Genomic DNA, 19,090 nt, shown 5'->3' on the forward strand with positions numbered 1-19,090 from the left:
CCACGTTTTTAGTAAAGTAACATGTCTTCTCCCTCTAGAAGGGTGGAATGCTACCCCCGTCGCCAGGACTGACGAGGGGGTAGTATTCCAAGTTGTATGACACCAAACACAACATGTTTTGATAAAGCCAAACCAAAGTTAGCACATAACCGCGAGGATTATAATGCACTTAAGAGTATATGGTACGGCATTATCCCGAAACAGCTAAGGGAGTTGGTCCCGACAGCTGCAGACAGGCTCAGCTCATGCTAGAGCACCATCTCACATAAAACCAAGCACTCTGCCTCCAGGATTGTTAAGGCCTGCCATAGGAGTGACTGATAGGTATATAAGTGTCCAGTTTTAGGTTTAGATATAGGTATACTATATCTAAGCAAGGGGTGATTACACTACCTTGCCCCAGCTGAGTGATCAGCCAGTTGTGTCGATTTAAGTACCAGCCAGGGGTGGCAAAAGATATGCTGAAGCCCTGGTAGGCCTTGGTGGCACCTATGCCCTGAGCACCTATAGTGCAAGGTACAGGGGCTGACAAGGTGTCAGTTCCAATTGGGTTATGTACCTATAGTACATGTATGTGAATTTAGAGAGAGAACACCAGGCTGTGGGTCTGATGAGCAGGCCCACAGCCACATTAAGTCGAAAACCAGTGAAGCAAAAAGCAAAAAATTGGGGTGACCATAGGATAGCAGACCCTACTCTCCTACACAACCCCCCGCCCCCCCAAACGCAGGGACATTAAACTTAACCTTGACCAGATAAGTCTTCATGTTCTAAGTGGAAATACCTGGAGAGACCATCTGCATTGCCATGGTCAGTCCCTGGTCTGTGCTCCACTGTAAAGTCCATCCCCCCCTGTAGGGAAATGGACCACCTGAGCAGTTTGGGATTTTCACCCTTCATCTGATTTAGCCACAAGAGGGGCCTAGGGTCTGTCTGAATTAGGAAGTGAGTGGCAAACAAGTATGGTCTCAACTTCTTCAGGGCCCAAACCACAGCAAAGGCCTCCCTCTCAATAGTTGACCAACGTTTCTCCCTGGGTGTCAGCCTTCTGCTAATAAAAGCAATGGGCTGGTCTTGACCATCTACATTAAGTTGTGAAAGCACAGCTCCCACCCCCAACTCAGAAGCATCTGTTTGAACAATGAACTGTTTGGAGTAGTCAGGACTCTTCAGGATAGGTGCAGAGCACATGGCCTTCTTCAGGTCATCAAATGCCTTTTGACAGCTAACTGTCCACTGAACCTTTTTTGGCATCTTCTTGGATGTCAAGTCATTTAATGGTGTCACAATGGACCCATAGTTCTTTACAAATGCTGTTTTGGCTTTAGACTCCTCAGCTAACCTGATTTGCCAATAGCCAGCTGTCAAATTAAATGTGCTCAGAAACTTGGCAGAAGCCAATTTATCTATGAGCTCATCTGCCCTTGGAATGGGATGAGCATCTGTCCTAGTGACAGCATTGAGACCTATGTGGTCCACATAAAACCTCATTTCTCTATTTCCATCGTGGGTATGAAGTTTTGGCACAAGGACTACTGGGCTGGCCCATGGGCTCTCTGATGGCTCAATCACTCCAAGTTCAAGCATTTTCTGCACCTCAGCCTTTATACAATCCCTGACATGGTCAGGTTGCCTGTAGATTTCATTCTTAACAGGCAGACTGTCCTCATGGGTGCACCAGTTAGTTTGACTGGGTGTGAGTGAAAACATGTGTCTATGGGCCTGCAACACCTGTCTGCAGTCCATCTGTTGCTGGTCAATTAGGCTGCCTGCCAAGGCTACTCCATCAACTGAGCCATCATCAGGGTTTTGGGAAAGCAGGTCTGGGAGAGGGTCACTCTCTTCCTCCTGTTCCCCGTCTGTAGCCATGAGTAAACCCATGTCTTCCCTGTCAAAAAATGCTTTCAATCTGTTTACATGGAGCACCCTGTGGGGGCTCCTAGGGGTTCCAAAGTCAACCACATAGGTGACTTCTCCCTTTTTCTCAACAATAGGGTAGGGTCCAGCCCATTTGTCCTGGAGAGCTGCTGGGGCCACTGGCTCCAACACCCACACCTTCTGCCCTGGCTGGTACTCAACCAGAACAGCCTTTTGGTCATGCCAAGCTTTCTGTAATTCTTGGCTGGCCTCCAGGTTTTTGGATGCTCTCTCCATGTACTCTGCCATCCTGGAGCGGAGACCAAGTACATAGTCCACAATATCCAAGCTTAGGCTTTTTGAGAGGTAACTCCCATCCTTCCTTCGCAAGACACAATGGACCCCTTACAGGGTGGCCAAAAAAAAGTTCAAAACGGCTGTAGCCAACCCCCTTCTGTGGGACCTCTCTGTAGGCAAAGAGCAAGTAGGGTAAAAGGATGTCCCATCTTCGCCTAAGCTTTTCTGGTAAATCCTTTATCATTCCCTTTAGGGTCTTGTTGAACCTTTCAACAAGCCCATTGCACTGTGGATGATAGGGTGTGGTAAACTTGTAGTTTACCCTCACTCCTTCCACATTGCTTTTAAGTATCCAGACATGAAGTTGGTACCTCTGTCTGAAAGAACCTCCTTTGGAAAGCCAACTCTTGAGAATACTACAAGAAGGGCCCTTGCCACAACAGGAGCTGTTGTGGTCCTCAGGGGAATTGCCTCTGGATACCTGGTGGCATGATCCACTACCACCAGTATTAATCTGTGCCCAGATGCTGTTTGTGGATCCATGGGACCCACAATGTCGATTCCAACTCTCTCAAAGGGTACCCCCACCACAGGTAGTGGTATCAGGGGGGCCTTTGTTGTGCCACCTGACTTACCACTGGCTTGGCAAGTGACACAGGAGCGACAAAACTCCTTGGTATCTTCTGACATATGAGGCCAGTGAAAGTGAGGGACAAGCCTGTCCCAAGTCTTGTTCTGGCCTAAGTGTCCTGCAAGGGGAATATCATGGGCCAAGGTAAGAAGGAAGTCCCTAAATTGCAGAGGTATGACCAACCTCCTGGTAGCACCAGGCTTGGGGTCTCTAGCCTCTGAATAAAGGAGACCATCATCCCAATACACTCTATGGGTACCTTGAGCATTCCCAGCAGCCTCAGCAGCAGCCTGCTGTCTGAGGGGTTCAAGAGAAGGGCAAGTTAACTGAGCCTGCCCCAGGTCTGCCCTTGAGGGTCCCCCTGTCCCCAGAAACTCAACCTGATCAGGTTCAAGCTCTTCAGTGACAGTCTCCTCTTGGATCTCAGAATCAGCCTCCTGTGAGATCTGATCCTCAACCTGGGGCAAGTGGGAAGGCACTGCCTTAACCCTCTTGCTCTTCTTCTTGGGTTGTGGTTGGTCTATTGTTTCAAGATCCACCACAGGTTCAGGTAGGCACTTCTTGGCCTGTGTCCTGGTTACAGCAAGGACATGTGCTGATATCCCAAGCATTTCTGCATGAGTCCTGTACTCCACTTCTGACCATAAGGATTCCTCAAGATCATTGCCCAAAAGACAGTCAACTGGGAGGTCTACACTCACAACAACTCTTTTGAGGCCAGTTACCCCTCCCCAGGAGAATTTAACAACAGCCACACTATGTGTAGTAGTGGCATTGCTAGCATTGGTCACTAGGTAGTTCTCACCTAGTATGATTTGTCCAGGGTCCACAAAGTTAGGTGTCACCATAGTGACACTGGCACATGTGTCCCGGTAGGCCTGAGCCACTTTCTCATTAATTAAAGGCGTCTGCCTATACTTGCCCAAAGTATTGGGACTTTTAGTAGTGGCCATGGCTATGTCCACATCATAGAGCAGAACTGCCTGAGTAGGGATTCTGACTAAGCCAGACTCCATCTCAGTACCCAGGGTCAACCCTACTAAACCCTTTGGCTGTGTACCACCACTGCTGACTGTACTAGGGGGTGCAGGTGCTTTAGGAGCTGCAGTGGTAGGGACTGGATTTTTCTTCGTGCATTCATTGCCCCAGTGTGAAACTGATTTGCAGGTATTACACCAAGGTTTCTTTGGGCCATCATTCTTCTTTTTCTTGTTTCCATTTTGGGAACCACCCTCCTTATTAGAATTATTTTGGGGGCCTGAAGACTTCTGGTCTTTTTCTTTTTCTTTCCTATCCCCACACTTCTGGTCTGCTTACTTCTGATCACCTCCATGGTTCTGGGGTTTCTGCTTTATCCTTGTTCTGACCCACTTGTCTGCCTTCTTTCCCAATTATTGGGAAGAGGTCAGATCTGAGTCAATAAGGTATTGATGCAATAGCTGGTTCAGACAGTTATTAAGGATCTGTTCTCTCATTATAAGATTGTACAATCCTGTATAGTCTGAGACTTTACTTCCCTGCAGCCAACCCTCCAGAGCCTTAGTGGCACAATCAACAAAATCAGTCCAGTCCTGACTCTGAGCTTTTTGGGTATCTCTGAACAACAACCTGTATTGCTCAGTGGTTAGGCCAAACCCCTCAATAAGAGCACTCTTCAGGACAAAGTAGTTTTTGGCATCCTCAGGTTTAACTGTGAGGAGCCTATCCCTCCCTTTCTCAGAAAAGGAGTACCATAAAATTGCAGCCCACTGTTCTTGAGGAACCTGCTGTACCATGCAGGCTCTCTCCAGAGCAGTCATCCATTTGTGGATGTCGTCTCCTTCCTTGTAGGGGGCTACAATCTTTGTCAGGTTTCCAGTATCATCGGACCTGTCTTTCTCTCTAGGAATATTGCTGCCACCAGTAGAATCTAATCCACACAACTTTTGTTCTCTTGCTAAAGCAAGTTTAGCTTGAGCCAGGGCTCCCTCCTCCCTCTCTATCTGGAGTTGGACAGCCCTCATTCTGGCCCTATGCTCTTTTCTCTGGGGGGAAGTCATTCCCCTTTGAGATTCCCTTGAGGCACTAGAAATGTGAGAGTCCCTGGAGGGAGATATCACTCTTCTATTACCTGGGGAAATTATGATATAGGATCTGGGGAGGTGCTGGCCCTCTCCATTCCCATGCAGGTCCAAGATGGCCTGGTTAAGCCTACCAATTTGTACCTGGTTGGTCCCTTGATCCTGATCTGAATCTTCATTAGCATCTGATTCAGGTTCCTCCTCTATCTCTGGGGTGTTCTCAGTATCTGGGGGGTTCACTCCATCTCCTGTATCTAAGGGAGCTGCACTCGCCTTCTCTAGATCATCCTTCTCCAGGATGGCTATCAGGATGGGAATGGTAGGGTTGTGACCCTTTCTCAGTCCCCTTGAAGTGCACAAGGCACTCACGTCCTTATGGCTGAGGTTGTCATAGCTGGAAGGTGCCTTGGTAAGGTCAACCAACACAGGCAGAGAGCTGGAAGCTTCACCTGTGCCAGACATGACTGCTAGTGAGGTGTAAGTGGTGCACTTACCTACACTAAGTGTTTTCCTACTGTACCTTGCTAGTGAGTTGTAGGCAGGGTGTGCTAAGCTCTTTGATCTACAACTACTAAGTTCAGTAGAACTTAAATATATAAGCTTTGTTTATATGTACCTAGGTACTTAATGTGATCTTTCAATTTGATAAAAAGATTGCAATGGTAAAACAACAGCAAGCTCAAATCTGCACCGCTGCACACCAATGTGAGCAGTTGGCCTGATGTATGATGTCTCCAATTCTGCGGGCACCTTGTATTAGTCCAAACAATCCCTTATGGTGGTGGTTGTAAGTCAACCTTATAGACAAGCTATCCTAGGGGTAGCATGGACTAAGCAGCATTATAGGCTTAACTCAAGAGGGCATGTGAAGCTAGCTGTTTTACCATATGCAATCCTGTAATATCAAATGAAAGGACACCACACAAGTTATATATTTTAAAAATATATGTATTTATTCTCAGAATATTCCTCAGTACTCTTTATGAGTAAAGAAGAACAAGCGTTTAAACAAAAGCACAGTAAAACATATGAAAGTTGCGCAATTAAGGATGAGGCCGGGTGGCCACTCAAACCATATATCAAAATAGTGGTATAAGTACCCCTTTACGAACAGTGGTCAGGCCTAGGGCCTGGGGAATCGCGGGGACTACTCAGGACTATCAGTGATGAAGTCGGGAGAAGCCCGCGGGACTCGGGTGCAGCGCTAAAAGCACACGCATGCACCACCAATGCACAGTCAATGGTGCGTAAAAGTTATAAAGTTACTGTTTTAGGAGTCTTCCGACTGGACTAGGATTACCAAACTTTAGACTAAGACACTAGAGGTGTGTACCAGTGTAAGAACACCGGCGTTCATAAGTTACCTCACCCACAGGAAGCGGGTGCATAGGTGCCAAAGAGTGTCGAGTTTCGTCACGCAGTTCGATGGTGCCTGGAGATGAAGATGCTGCAGGCGTCCAGGAGGGAAGTGTCCGGTGTGATCCAAGGGTGGATCGAAGATGTAGAGTACCTGAAAGCAGAGGGGACAGAGTCTGGGTCACTAGCCAGTGACCAGGAAGGAACCAGGAAGGAACCAGGCGATGTTGGGCGCAATCAGGTGGTTGTTGAGAAGCTTGTCTCCGCTGCCATGTGGACTCTGGGGCACCGAGGATGTCCTGGAGTGGATCACGAGCTGGGCCACAAAGGCTCTCGCTGTCGGCGGTGTCGGCTTCCAGATTGGAGCTAACAAGCCTCGGCAAAGGTAACCCACGCAGGATTCAAAGATCGCTTCTTACTCGGACCAGCAAGGTCTGAGCAGGCGCTCCTTTTCAGGAGAGCGAGGGCCAGTATGGAGCAACCAGACTAGCAGTGTAAATTCAAAGGTTCGTTGGTACTGGGGCCACAAGCCAACGGGCAAGTGACCTGACCAACGCGTTGAGCAGGAAAATGCAGAAGGGCCCCACGCAGCACTCGGAGAGTGTGGAGGGGTCAGCTTTGATGCAAGAGCTGCTCGGGGCTGGGGCTCTTTAAACCCCAATGCACAGCTTCAAGGGAGCTTCAGGAGCTGCACGGTCAGCGCTTCGTAGTTTTTCTAAGATGGCCGGCCCCACGCTTCAGGTCGCCTCCACGGGTCTCAGCTCTGCAGGGATTGTGGATCCGGCTGTCAAAAGGCAGGCACGCTGGGTTTTGTTGATCTTTGTTGCTCGAGTTCTGGCAGGAACTGCAACAAAGCAAACGTTGAGGTGCTGGATGGTGCCTGTTTGCACAGGGTGGTCACTCCTTGACCACAAGGGAGATTCCTCAGTCTTCTATGACGAGTAGGATGTCGAAGGGTCCAGAGTTTCGTTTCATAGGTTTCAGTCAGGATAATCTGAGTGCTTGGGCACTGCTCCCACCTTTATTCCAAACTGGGGGGCTGGATTACCTGCTAGTCCCTCCTATGGGTGGGACCCAGGAAGGGGGGGTTACACCCCTTTCCCTTTGTCTAGAGTCGCGCTGGGACTGGGCCTGGTGTGCCCCAGAACCGGTTTGACCGGATTATGCAAGGGGAAGCCTTGTGCTCCCCAGGCAGTGTCTAGTTTCTTTTAACCCTCCCTGCTACAATCCACTATCTCCCGTCTGGGGTGGTGTGACACCTCACTGTGACAGGAAACCCTTTGTCCAGGCTTCCTCTGCCAAGTTCGGTCAGCAGCAGGAGGTCAGACTCATGTCTGTGGCAGCAGCATCCATTTTGTGATGCTGGGGCTCTGGTAAGGAGTAACCGGGTTTTAGTAAAGTAACATGTCTTTTCCCTCTAGAAGGGTAGAATGCTACCCCCGTCGCCAGGACTGGTGAGGGGGTAGTATTCCAAGTTGTATGAGACCAAACATGACATGTTTTTATAAAGCCAAACCAAAGTTAGCACATAACCGCGAGGATTATAATGCACTTAAGAGTATATGGAATGGCATTATCCCGGAACAGCTAAGGGAGTTGGTCCCGACAGCTGCAGACAGGCTCAGCTCATGCTAGAGCACCATCTCACATAAAACCAAGCACTCTGCCTCCAGGATTGTTAACTTGTAACAACAAAGGGAGTTTGGCCCATGTGGACGGAAGTGGGGTAAGGGCCCAAATTACTGTGTAAAAAGAAGGAACCCACACTTCAATAATTTCACACCATTGAACTTAAGGCTGAAAAAAGAGATAAACAAAGTTTAATATGTTTATCTGGGCGATTAGTTGCGCCGTTTTATTTTTCAATTTTGTCAAAAAGTAAAAAGTCACTTCGGTCTAGAGAAATCACAGTGTCTTGAACGTACTCACCACAAGCGTACGACAAGAAACTTAAATCAAACAGTGCATCAAAACACAATAATTTAACGCAACATACAACGTGAATTGTGAAAACATACTACTAGTGAAATTTACAGTGTACAAAAAAACATGTGACAATATTTCACAAAAGAAGGGGAAAAACGATATATAACCATATATTTTGACATGACATAATCAGAAAATTGTTAAATTTGACCAATAAGGAGTCTATTGATGGATCTCCAAAAAAAAAAAAAAAAAAAAAAAAAAAAAAAAGAACACAACGACCTCTCGGTAGCAGTGTTAGCAGGCTTGTAGTTCCTAACAATTTAATCTGTTTGTCAGAACTGAGGACAGGATCAAGTCCTCAGTTCTGACAAACAGATTAAATTGTTAGGAACTACAAGCCTGCTAACACTGCTACCGAGAGGTCGTTGTGTTCTTTTTTTTTTTTTTTTTTTTTTTTTTTGGAGATCCATCAATAGACTCCTTATTGGTCAAATTTAACAATTTTCTGATTATGTCATGTCAAAATATATGGTTATATATCGTTTTTCCCCTTCTTTTGTGAAATATTGTCACATGTTTTTTTGTACACTGTAAATTTCACTAGTAGTATGTTTTCACAATTCACGTTGTATGTTGCGTTAAATTATTGTGTTTTGATGCACTGTTTGATTTAAGTTTCTTGTCGTACGCTTGTGGTGAGTACGTTCAAGACACTGTGATTTCTCTAGACCGAAGTGACTTTTTACTTTTTGACAAAATTGAAAAATAAAACGGCGCAACTAATCGCCCAGATAAACATATTAAACTTTGTTTATCTCTTTTTTCAGCCTTAAGTTCAATGGTGTGAAATTATCGAAGTGTGGGTTCCTTCTTTTTATCCAGGATTGTTAAGGCCTGCCATAGGAGTGCCTGATAGGTTTATATGTGTCCAGTTTTAGGTTTAGATATAGGTATACTATATCTAAGCAAGGGGTGATTACACCACCTTGCCCCAGCTGAGTGATCAGCCAGTTGTGTCGATTTAAGTACCAGCCAGGGGTGGCAAAGATATGCTGCAGCCCCTGATAGGCCTTGGTGGCACCAGCGTTAGAAGTGGGCGGGGACGGAAGGGCACGGCGTGCCCCTACTTCTTAAAATTATGTTAGTCCGTTCCCCTACTTCTTAGTTTTGAAAGAGCGTACCGGGGACTGTAAAATTGCCATACTTTAAAAGTACACCTTTTTTTTCACGCATGAGTGGTGCAACGTGAATATTCAAAAGGCCTCTGCACTGCGCCCGACCTCCTCCCCTTCCCCGCTGGGTCTAATGGGCCTGCTAAGTGAGACTGAAAGGGCCATCAGTGTAGCATAGCGCGAAAACGGCTACTCTGATGGCCCTGCGGCTGCTGTGAGCCCGTGATCACACCTCATTTGTGAGGGCGCTGCCAGCAAATTTACATGCCAAATTCAAATTCGGAGAGTCCCCAAGAACCGGTCGTATGGGAGGCTGGGTGCAGGTGAGAATACGGTGTTCATTTCTATTTGATACTTTGAGGCTAACACACGTTCGTTTGAGTTTATTTTTCGATTGCAATGCTATTAAGTGTCCTTTTCAGCAGATCACACAGGATATATGCAACGGGCCCACAATAAATGCTGGTCTACTTTTTGACTTACATTTTACCTTTTTGCATTCCTAGGTATACCGAGTCCCAATAATGACTTTGTAGCATTTACAAGCTGCTATTAGTTGGGTTTTGTGGCAGTAATATTCACAGTGTTTACCTGCGGAAGCAACGTTCATCAATGCCTACCAGACTGTTTCCCGGCAATCTCGGGCCGGAGGTGCACTGGGGCTGTTCTCACGCCACTTCTAGTTCTGTTGACAGTTGTCCTCCCCATACAGGCCCCGGTGTAACACACACCATTCCAAAGAGGTTTGAGAAACCCAAGGGCAAGAGTGGTTTTGTACCCATAACCAAACGAGTAAGCTCATATTTTGGAAGCAGTATTTACACCACCTCCTGACCCATGTGCACATGATTTGGCAGATTTAATAATTGCATGTACTAACAGATTCGCCCCCCTGCAAAGCCCCATTAATAATGACGCCATCTGTGCAGACAAATCTTTTCCAACTCAAGCAATGACAGCCCCGGCGTTTGACCCCAGTATTTAGGAGTCTGTTAGTGATTTAAGAAAATATTCCTATGTTCTGAAGTCTATGATTGGTGACCTTATGGGGATGATGAAGGGCAGGAGCAGTGATGGGGCAGGAGCAGTGATGGGGCAGGAGCAGTGATGGGGCAGGAGAGGCGACAGGGCAGGAGAGGAGACGTGAAAGGAGAGGCAATAGGGCAGGAGAGGTGACCGGGCACAAGAAGTGACGGGCAGGTGAGGTGACGGGGCAGGAGAGGTGACGGGGCAGGATAGGTGACGGGGCAGGAGAGGTGACGGGGCAGGAGAGGTGACGGGGCAGGAGAGGTGACGGGGCAGGAGCGGTGAGCGGGGCAGGAGCGGTGAGCAGGGCAGGAGAGGTGACGGGGCATGAGCTAGAGCAGTAACCGGGTGTGAGCGGTGAAAGGACAGCAGCGGTGAAAGGACAGGAGAAGTGAACGGGGCAGGAGCAGTGAACGGGGCAGGAGCAGTAAAGGGGGCAGGAGCAGTGAACGGGGCAGGAGCAGTGATAGGGGAGGAGCAGCGACAAGGCAGGAGAAGTGACAGGGCAGGAGAGGAGACGTGGAAGGAGAAGCAACAGGGCAGGAGAGGTGACCGGGCACAAGAAGTGACGGGCAGGTGACATGACAGGCAGGTGATGGGATGGGCAGGTGAGGTGATGGGCAGGAGAGGTGACGGGGCAGGAGAGGTGACGGGGCAGGAGAGGTGACGGGGCAGGAGAGGTGACGGGGCATGAGCTAGAGCAGTAACCGGGTGTGAGCTGTGAAAAGACAGGAGCGGTGAAAGGACAGGAGCGGTGAAAGGACAGGAGCGGTGAACTGGGCAGGAGCGGTGAACTGGGCAGGAGCAGTGAACTGGGCAGGAGCAGTGAACTTGGCAGGAGCAGTGAACGGGGCAGGAGCAGTGAACGGGGCAGGAGCAGTGAACGGGGCAGGAGCAGTGAACAGGGCAGGAGCAGTGAACGGGGCAGGAGTAGTGATGGGGCAGGAGAGGCGACAGGGCAGGAGAGGAGACGTGGAAGGAGAGGCAACAGGGCAGGAGAGGTGACCGGGCACAAGCAGTGACAGGCAGGTGACATGACAGGCAGGTGACATGACAGGCAGGTGATGTGACGGGCAGGTGAGGTGATGGGCAGGAGATGTGACGGGGCAGGAGAGGTGACGGGGCAGGAGAGGTGACGGGGCAGGAGAGGTGACGGGGCAGGAGAGGTGACGGTCAGGAGAGGTGACAGGGCAGGAGCAGTGAACAGGACAGGAGCAGTGAACAGGACAGGAGCAGTGAACAGGACAGGAGCAGTGAACAGGACAGGAGCAGTGAACGGGGCAGGAGCAGTGAACGGGGCAGGAGCAGTGAACGGGGCAGGAGCTGTGAGCGGGGCAGGAGCGGTGAGCGGGGCAGGAGCGGTGAACAGGGCAGGAGCGGTGAACAGGGCAGGAGCGGTGAACAGGGCAGGAGCGGTGAACAGGGCAGGAGAAGTGACGGGCCAGTAGAAGTGACGGGCCAGGAGAAGGGAGGGGTCGGGGGAATTGACGAAGCAGGAGTGTTGATCGAGCAGGAGTACTGACTGGACAGGAGCAGTGAAAGGGCAGGAGCAGGCGTTTCCCAGGGCGACTGGAAGGGTAGGGGGCCAGTTTAGTTTGGGGGGGACCGGTTTTGTACAAGTGCAGGAGTTTTAAAAACACTGCAAAGTTATTTGTATATTCAGCAGGTTTCGGTCAACAATAGAAGTGCCAAGATAACTTTGGTGATCAATGTACCTGCTGGAGGGAGATGGGAGCATGTTATGTCCAGTGGCTATTTTACTCATCTAAGGTAGTGCAGAGGGGTAATATGCCTGCTGCAAAGAACATGTACCATGCATATCAAAGAGCAATATGTTATGTGTATAGTTCAGTGGGTACTGCTTTGTGTTCACTTCCCGAATGAAAGGACACTTGAATACATATGGCTTGGCAGTTCGGGCTGGACTGTTCACATTGGGCGCAGGATCAAGACTGATTTGCATATGGCTGGGTCCAAACTGGAATGGCATGGTGAGCAAAAAACAATGGATTTAATCCCCGATCTCTGAACTGGGGTGAATGTATGACCTTGTTCTGCATTCTGTCCATCAATTGTTCTTTTTGCATTTGTCACCCTGAGTGGGACAGGTATGCTCAGACATGAGTCCTGTGCTCTCCATGCCAATGGAATCAAGCTATCCTGGCTGATGAGGGCTGAAAGCCGGAAACCGGTCCTAGGATGCTTGTTTCCAGTCCAGGGAGGACCTGGCATGGCAGTTCGGGCTACACTGTTCTCATTGGGCACAAGATCAAGACTGATTTGCATATGGCTGGGTCCAAACTGGAATCGCATGTGAGCAAATAAACAATGGATTTAGGCCCATCTCTCTGCACTGGGGTGAATGTATGATATTGCTCTGCATTCTGTCCACCAGTTGTTCTTTTTACTATATTATGATTGAGCAGCTAGTTGGCTGACATGAATATGAAGGAGCCTTTGTGGGTTTCCGTGAGTCTAGATTCTCCTGAAGAGTCCCTTTCTCTTCTGAGCCCTGCTTAACACATGCGTATAGGAGGAGCCCTGCATTCATGACCTCAATGTTTGAGACAAAAAATAATCATGGATTTCTGAACAATGAGAGTAAAAGCATTAAGGTAACATGTTGTTCCTGCTTATATTTCATATGCTTGACATAAACCTGTATTCCCTATGAGTGTTTGCTTTTTCCTGAATTAAACCTCAAATAAACATATCCATTATTTTAATTAAATAACGTTATAAGCTGTAACTGGTCAGTGAAATGCTAAACGTACAAAAAATTGGTATGTTTTGCTATTTCTAGCCAGACCCCTGACTCCGCCCACTGATTCAATCTTCGGTTGATCCCGCCCCCTGATTCTCCACCCACAGTTCCCCTACTTTTTTTTCCCCACTTCGACCACTGGGTGGCACCTATGCCCTGAGCACCTATAGTGCATGGTACAGGGGCTGACAAGGTGTCAAGTTCCAAATGGGTTATGTACCTATAGTACATGTATGTGAATTTAGAGAGAGAACAGCAGGCTGTGGGTCTGATTAGCAGGCCCACAGCCACATTAAGTCGAAAACCAGTGAAGCAAAAAGCAAAAATTTGGGGTGACCATAGGAAAGCAGACCCTACTCTCCTACAGTATACAATGGCTTAACTCCAACAGGCCTCTCCCCCCTAATGTCTCTGGAGAAATCCACAACCCTACCTGACTGTGCACAGGTTGCTGCTGGTCCTTCTCTGGCCTCTGTGGGAACTCCTGCTTGGGTCACTCATCTATTATCTGATTTCGAAGCTCATATGGAACAGATTATTGGTTCACATTTTAAATCACTGACATCTAGGTTTGATAGATTAGTTTCCACCATCAACAATATAGGTCTAGGGAGAACCCAGCCGATTAGTCCATCGGGGAATCCTAGAACTATTAAGCCCACTTCCATTTCCAACCCTAAAATTCTACCAGCCAGTAAAAATATACCAGCTGTACCAGCTCGGGTAACTGGCAATTCTACCCCTGACACTATTCTACCTCTGCCCAGGGTTGGAAAAGTAGACACTGGAAATACAACAGTGCCGAGGGGGGCCACTGAAGTCAGAGCAAACTTACTGGACCAACAAGCCCAAGCTAGCAGAAATACTTCAGAGGAGGGGTCTCCAGCTGTCCTGCCCTCCCTTGATCTCCCTCCTGAGTCTCTACCATATGTTGTGGTCCTTGCTGGGGTTCCTCCTTTAAGCCAGGGAAAAAGTGAGGATCATTTTGAATTAAAAAACAAATGTATACAATGGCTTATCTCCAACAGGCCTCTCCCCCCTAATTTCTCTAGAGAAATATTGTGTGTTAGAAGAGTAGACTGGATTGGGACTGGACCAAAAACTATTGCGGGAAACTGTGTTGTGATTAACTTTAGGAACACACGCTCTGTAGAATACATCTGCAGCAGGTCGCCATCCTGGTCTAACACCCAAATTTTCCCCCTACACTTGTCATATTTCTATCCCACTCCCCAGCGGAGAACTGGACAGAATAGAGGTATGCGACAAGAGGGGGGCCAGAACATCTTACCACCCAGAATCCAACAGGGAAGAACATCCTGGGAGGGCTGTCAGACGGATATTCCCTTACTTTCACTATTCCCTCAACGAAATAGGTTTATCATGTTGGAACAGGTCGACTGACGCCATGTGAGGCAGAGTCCCTTACCCCAAATACGTAGCAGTCTGGGCATCCAAACAGCGATATTGGTGGGTAATGGTGACAGTAGTATCCCTGAGAACCTAACAACATATAACAACATCACAGAGGGTGGGATGGAATAGGAGGCAGATACTATGCATGTGGGGGTCTGTCCTTCCTCCGAGGAAATGCTAAGAGGTGAGGCAAGGGAAAAGACACCAGACCTCAAGGTCTTATTGTGTAGTTCTGGGCCTGACCAAAGTAAGGGTGAACCATCAATTAACATCAGGCCAGTTGATAGAGGTATACAAATATTGTCCTGGAGTGTGGCCGGGATGAAAAAGAAACTGGCTTTACCTGAATTGGGCTCTTTTATGGCAATGCATGACATTTGCCTGATGCATGAAACATGGGCACTGGAGGAGAGTGTAAGGGCCGGCTTTGCCACTTTTGATATCCTGGCGACAACTAGGGGTAGGGGAGACCCTCGGGTGGCCTGTCAATATGGGTGGGTACGCATTTGGGTGTCCAGGCAGTTCAAATATCAACTAACTCGCATGATGTCCAATGCGTTCTTTTAACACCTCAAGATAGGCCCCAGGTGGCCATATTAAACATCTATTCAAGACCTCTTAAGAGTGGTCAAGAATCCGATACTATTGAAACATTAAAGCAGGTTATACATTCACTCAACCCTTTAGTCGCCCTAATAGTTGGAGGCGACTTCAACTGCCAGTTTGAGCCCCTCGTGATTTCAGATATGGGAGAGCTGGATGATGAGGACCGGTTCTGGCATGTTCCCGATCCACAGATCCCTACTGTCAGAGCATGGACCCCATTGGTCCTTCAAATTAAGTCTTTCTCCCTCTCAACGTCTCTGCGGGCGTGTAATGGGAGATTGGAGCCCGACAGACCGGGATCAGTCTCTTTTAACAGACTGGGGCAAACTTCTATCATCGACTATATAATGATAGAAGCCAGACATTGGGATAAATTGTTGGAATTTAGGGTCTACCCACGACAAGATAGTGACCACAATGCCCTTGTCTTAACACTCAAACCTGGGAGTTTTGGGCTAACAAACCCTGCTCCTGATTCTAACGGTCCGCTGTTGCCACAGGCGGAGGGTAAATGGCCCTACCTCCAGGACTCCCCCATGAAACTCGCTGAAATATACCAGATAGCAATACCGCTGCTAACAGATATGGGGGATATAGGCATTGACAATTTGGATCTAGACTCCCAGGGTAGAGCTGTGGAAATTCACAAACGGCTGGCTGTCAGGCTTGTGGATGTGTTTAGTCCTGTGGGAAGGGAAAAATCCTACCAGGCCAGGACACATTCCTGGTATGACGCCTGTAGGAAAGCAAAAAACGATTTGCTTTCTGCAATAAATAATAAAGATAGAATTAACATTAAGAAATTCCGCCTGGACTATAAAAAGGCCATTATCAGGGGAAAGAAGCAATGGGAGGAGAACAGATAGGAGGAGCTTAGATCTGCACTCTCACGAAAGGACTCCAAGTCGCTTTGGACTATTGTGAGTTCTGGTGTTAGCGGGGGAGGAATGGCTACAACCCCGAATATAGCACCACGCAGTGTGGGAAGCGCACTTCGGTGCGCTATATGCCAATTCGGGCGAAGAGACCATACTGCCTCCCAATCCCGATCCTCTCCAGGAGCATACACCGGTGGGGACGGAAGATTTGGTCTTAAGGGAAACTGTGGCATGTCCCCTGTTGGCCGTCCCGGGGCCCAGCCACGAGTATCGATTGGTGGGGTCCTTGGATGGTGATCGGAGGCAGGATTCCCAGCTTGTTGGGGACGTGTATCATCTAGAACGACCTGAAGAAATTACTCTGAAGGAGGTTGAGTGTGCAATAGCAAGACTATTACCTAACAAGGCCCCCGGCCTAGATAAAATCCCCGGGGATTTATTCCTATCCCAAGTCAAAATATGAGCACCGTATCTGGTGGATTTGTATAATGCAATTCTTAGGGGTATTGACCCGCCAGATACTTGGCTTGGAGCAGAGATCGGCCCTATCTTTAAGAAAGGCTGCCCATTAACCCCATCAAACTATAGGCCTATTAGTCTCATAGACACCGCACAGAAAGTAATGGACAGGATCATCCTAGATAGGATCCAGGGGTGGATGGAAGAAAATTAGATACTGACCACACTCCAGGCCGGGTTTAGGACGGGTATTTCAACTTTGGATCAAATATTTCGGCTGCAGGTCTTATTTCGGAAAACGGTGAAAGTGGAAGGTGGCAGCCTCTATCTCATCTTTGTTGACCTGCGGGCCGCTTTCGACCTAGTTCCAAGGGAAAAATTATGGAAAGTCTTAGCAGAACTGGGTCTCCCATCCTATCTATTGAACATCCTAATTAGGCTTCACACTAGAAACTATGCCCAAGTTAGGTGTGGGAGGCACGGAGATCTCTCGGCACGTTTCCCTGTTTCGAAGGGTGTACGCCAGGGGGGCGTCTTGGCGCCAACGTTATTTTGTCTTTACATCAATGGCCTTGTGGACCATTTAATTGGTGTAATTGACAATGACGCCCTTAGGCTGACACCTTGTTGCTATCTAAAACATCATCAGGCATCCAGCGCACCCTGGACGGCTTTGCAGCATTCTGTGCTTCACGGGGATTGGAGATAAACTTAGACAAAACCAAGTTTATGATTTTCAATCCCCCAAAGCAGACCCGGCCAAACCCCATTCTCAATGGTTCTGCCTCAGAAAGAGTTAAGACTTTTGTCTATCTGGGCATTACCTTGAAAGAAAATGTTAACTGGGGTTCCCAAATTTCCAAATCAGCTCTTAAGTTATCCCAAGTAATGAGGGGCATTAGCAAAGTCCACAGATTTTCGGATTTCAAGCCGGCAGCCCCGGTCATTGAAATATATCGACTCCAGGCTAGAATGGCCTTGACGTATGGTGCAGAACTTTGGGGCCATAAACATACATCTAATCTCCTGAGGATCGAGCAGGGCTTTATGAGGAGCCTTTTGGGCTAGCCACCAAGCACACCACTCATTCCTCTACAACTTGACCTGTGGCTGGAATCAATAGAAGAACTAGTAGCAGCACGCCCCATGCTCTACTGGAAGAGACTTTGGTCAGTGCCTGAACTGGCTCCATACAGAGGAATTTTTAGAGGTCTGGGCTCTTCTAAAAGGCAAGAACATTCCGTGGCTGCACCACATTGTAGTGTAGTTCCTATATTCCCAATAGGCTCTGCACATTGGAATAACATAAACAGCAGTGTAGACGTAGGACTGAGGTCATCTAGGTCTCTACTGACTATGTTAGACTTAATTAGTTTTGCCAGCTAGCTCAAAGGTCACTAGAAACCTTCTCAAATGAATATGGAGGGGTTAACTTCCCTGATTTAGACAAGAAGGGATTAGCTTCTGACAACCATATAACATGACAACTTTGCTCCCTCAGAATAAAGAGTATATCTCCAGAGTCGTGTGAAAACAATAGACCACTATTTCACTCAGTCAATCGTGCATGCTTAATTTCACCAGATTGCAGAGAAATAGAGAGACGGGCATTTTCAATAAAAGGTGTTATTTTATTGAGCAGTCTTCTTTCTCATGCAAGAGAAATGAATTGCCACAATTGCAATACTTATCATAAAGTAAAGTACGTACAGTAAAAGTAGTATTATGAAATAATACTGTAAAAGCATTTATATGGTTTCTTAGCCATATGATACTTTAAAATGGATAAAATATATACATACATAAAAACATTGACTAACAAACTCAACTGGTGCTTTTAAGATACGCCTACCCCGGTGTACCTGACCTAAGCCTAATACGTGGGAAGGAGTAATTAAGTTGCAGTTTTGAGTTAAGTTAGGTTTTTTGCCAAGAATCTGAATCAAGAATTCTCTCTAAGGTTTTAATCAGCTCCGTACCTTGGTTATAGAATGAAGGAGGTCTTGTATCTCGTTTCTCAGGACTCGATCTCCCAGCAACCCGCGAGGGTGACTTGGGAACACCGGAGCTGGATTTTCTCGGCTGGTGAAAAAGACAGCGTCTCTCTCAGTGCGTCAAAGGGAGGGGCGGTTTCCTTCGGCTCTCGCAACAGCTGGGCTCCCGGGCAAGTAGAACGTCGCTCTGCTCCCAACCACTGTGTGTTTGCTTCAGGCAACGTTGGTATATTTATACCTGAAAGGTCCCTGGTTTGACGTAAGGTTGGACATAAGACGTCACTAAGAACTAACAGTTCTTTCTTGACTCCAGGAGTTCTTGTGCAAATCAAAACAAAAGCAGGGGGTTTTCCCGGGCTGCTGGAGGCTTAGTTTGTTTAAAGAACGCGTTGCACTTTCTAGGAGTCTATGGGAGTAGCCTTGCCGTATTTGGACTGCATAGGTTATTTTACTGATTCTTATGCCTTTATAAGGATATTATTTGTTATAACCACATAAGGTCATGAATCGGGAATATCGAATTAGGGTCCTAGATAGAAACACAACAACATCAAGACTCTTAGCATCCAGATTGGTCTGTCTGAGCTCTGGGAGACCCCGGAGGTGTGTTGCCCGGGGATATCCAAATTGGAACTTAAAAGTCAG

General features: G+C 47.8%; 1 protein-coding gene across 1 annotated transcript in view; it reads right to left on the minus strand.

Annotated features, from left to right (window-relative positions):
* Positions 1-19,090, minus strand: part of LOC147708651 (uncharacterized) — a 211,925-nt gene that overhangs the window by 161,167 nt on the left and 31,668 nt on the right. The window lies entirely within an intron of this gene.

This window comes from Lissotriton vulgaris, chromosome 6 (assembly GCF_964263255.1).
Source record: "Lissotriton vulgaris chromosome 6, aLisVul1.2, whole genome shotgun sequence".
NCBI classification, from domain to species: Eukaryota; Metazoa; Chordata; class Amphibia; order Caudata; family Salamandridae; genus Lissotriton; species Lissotriton vulgaris.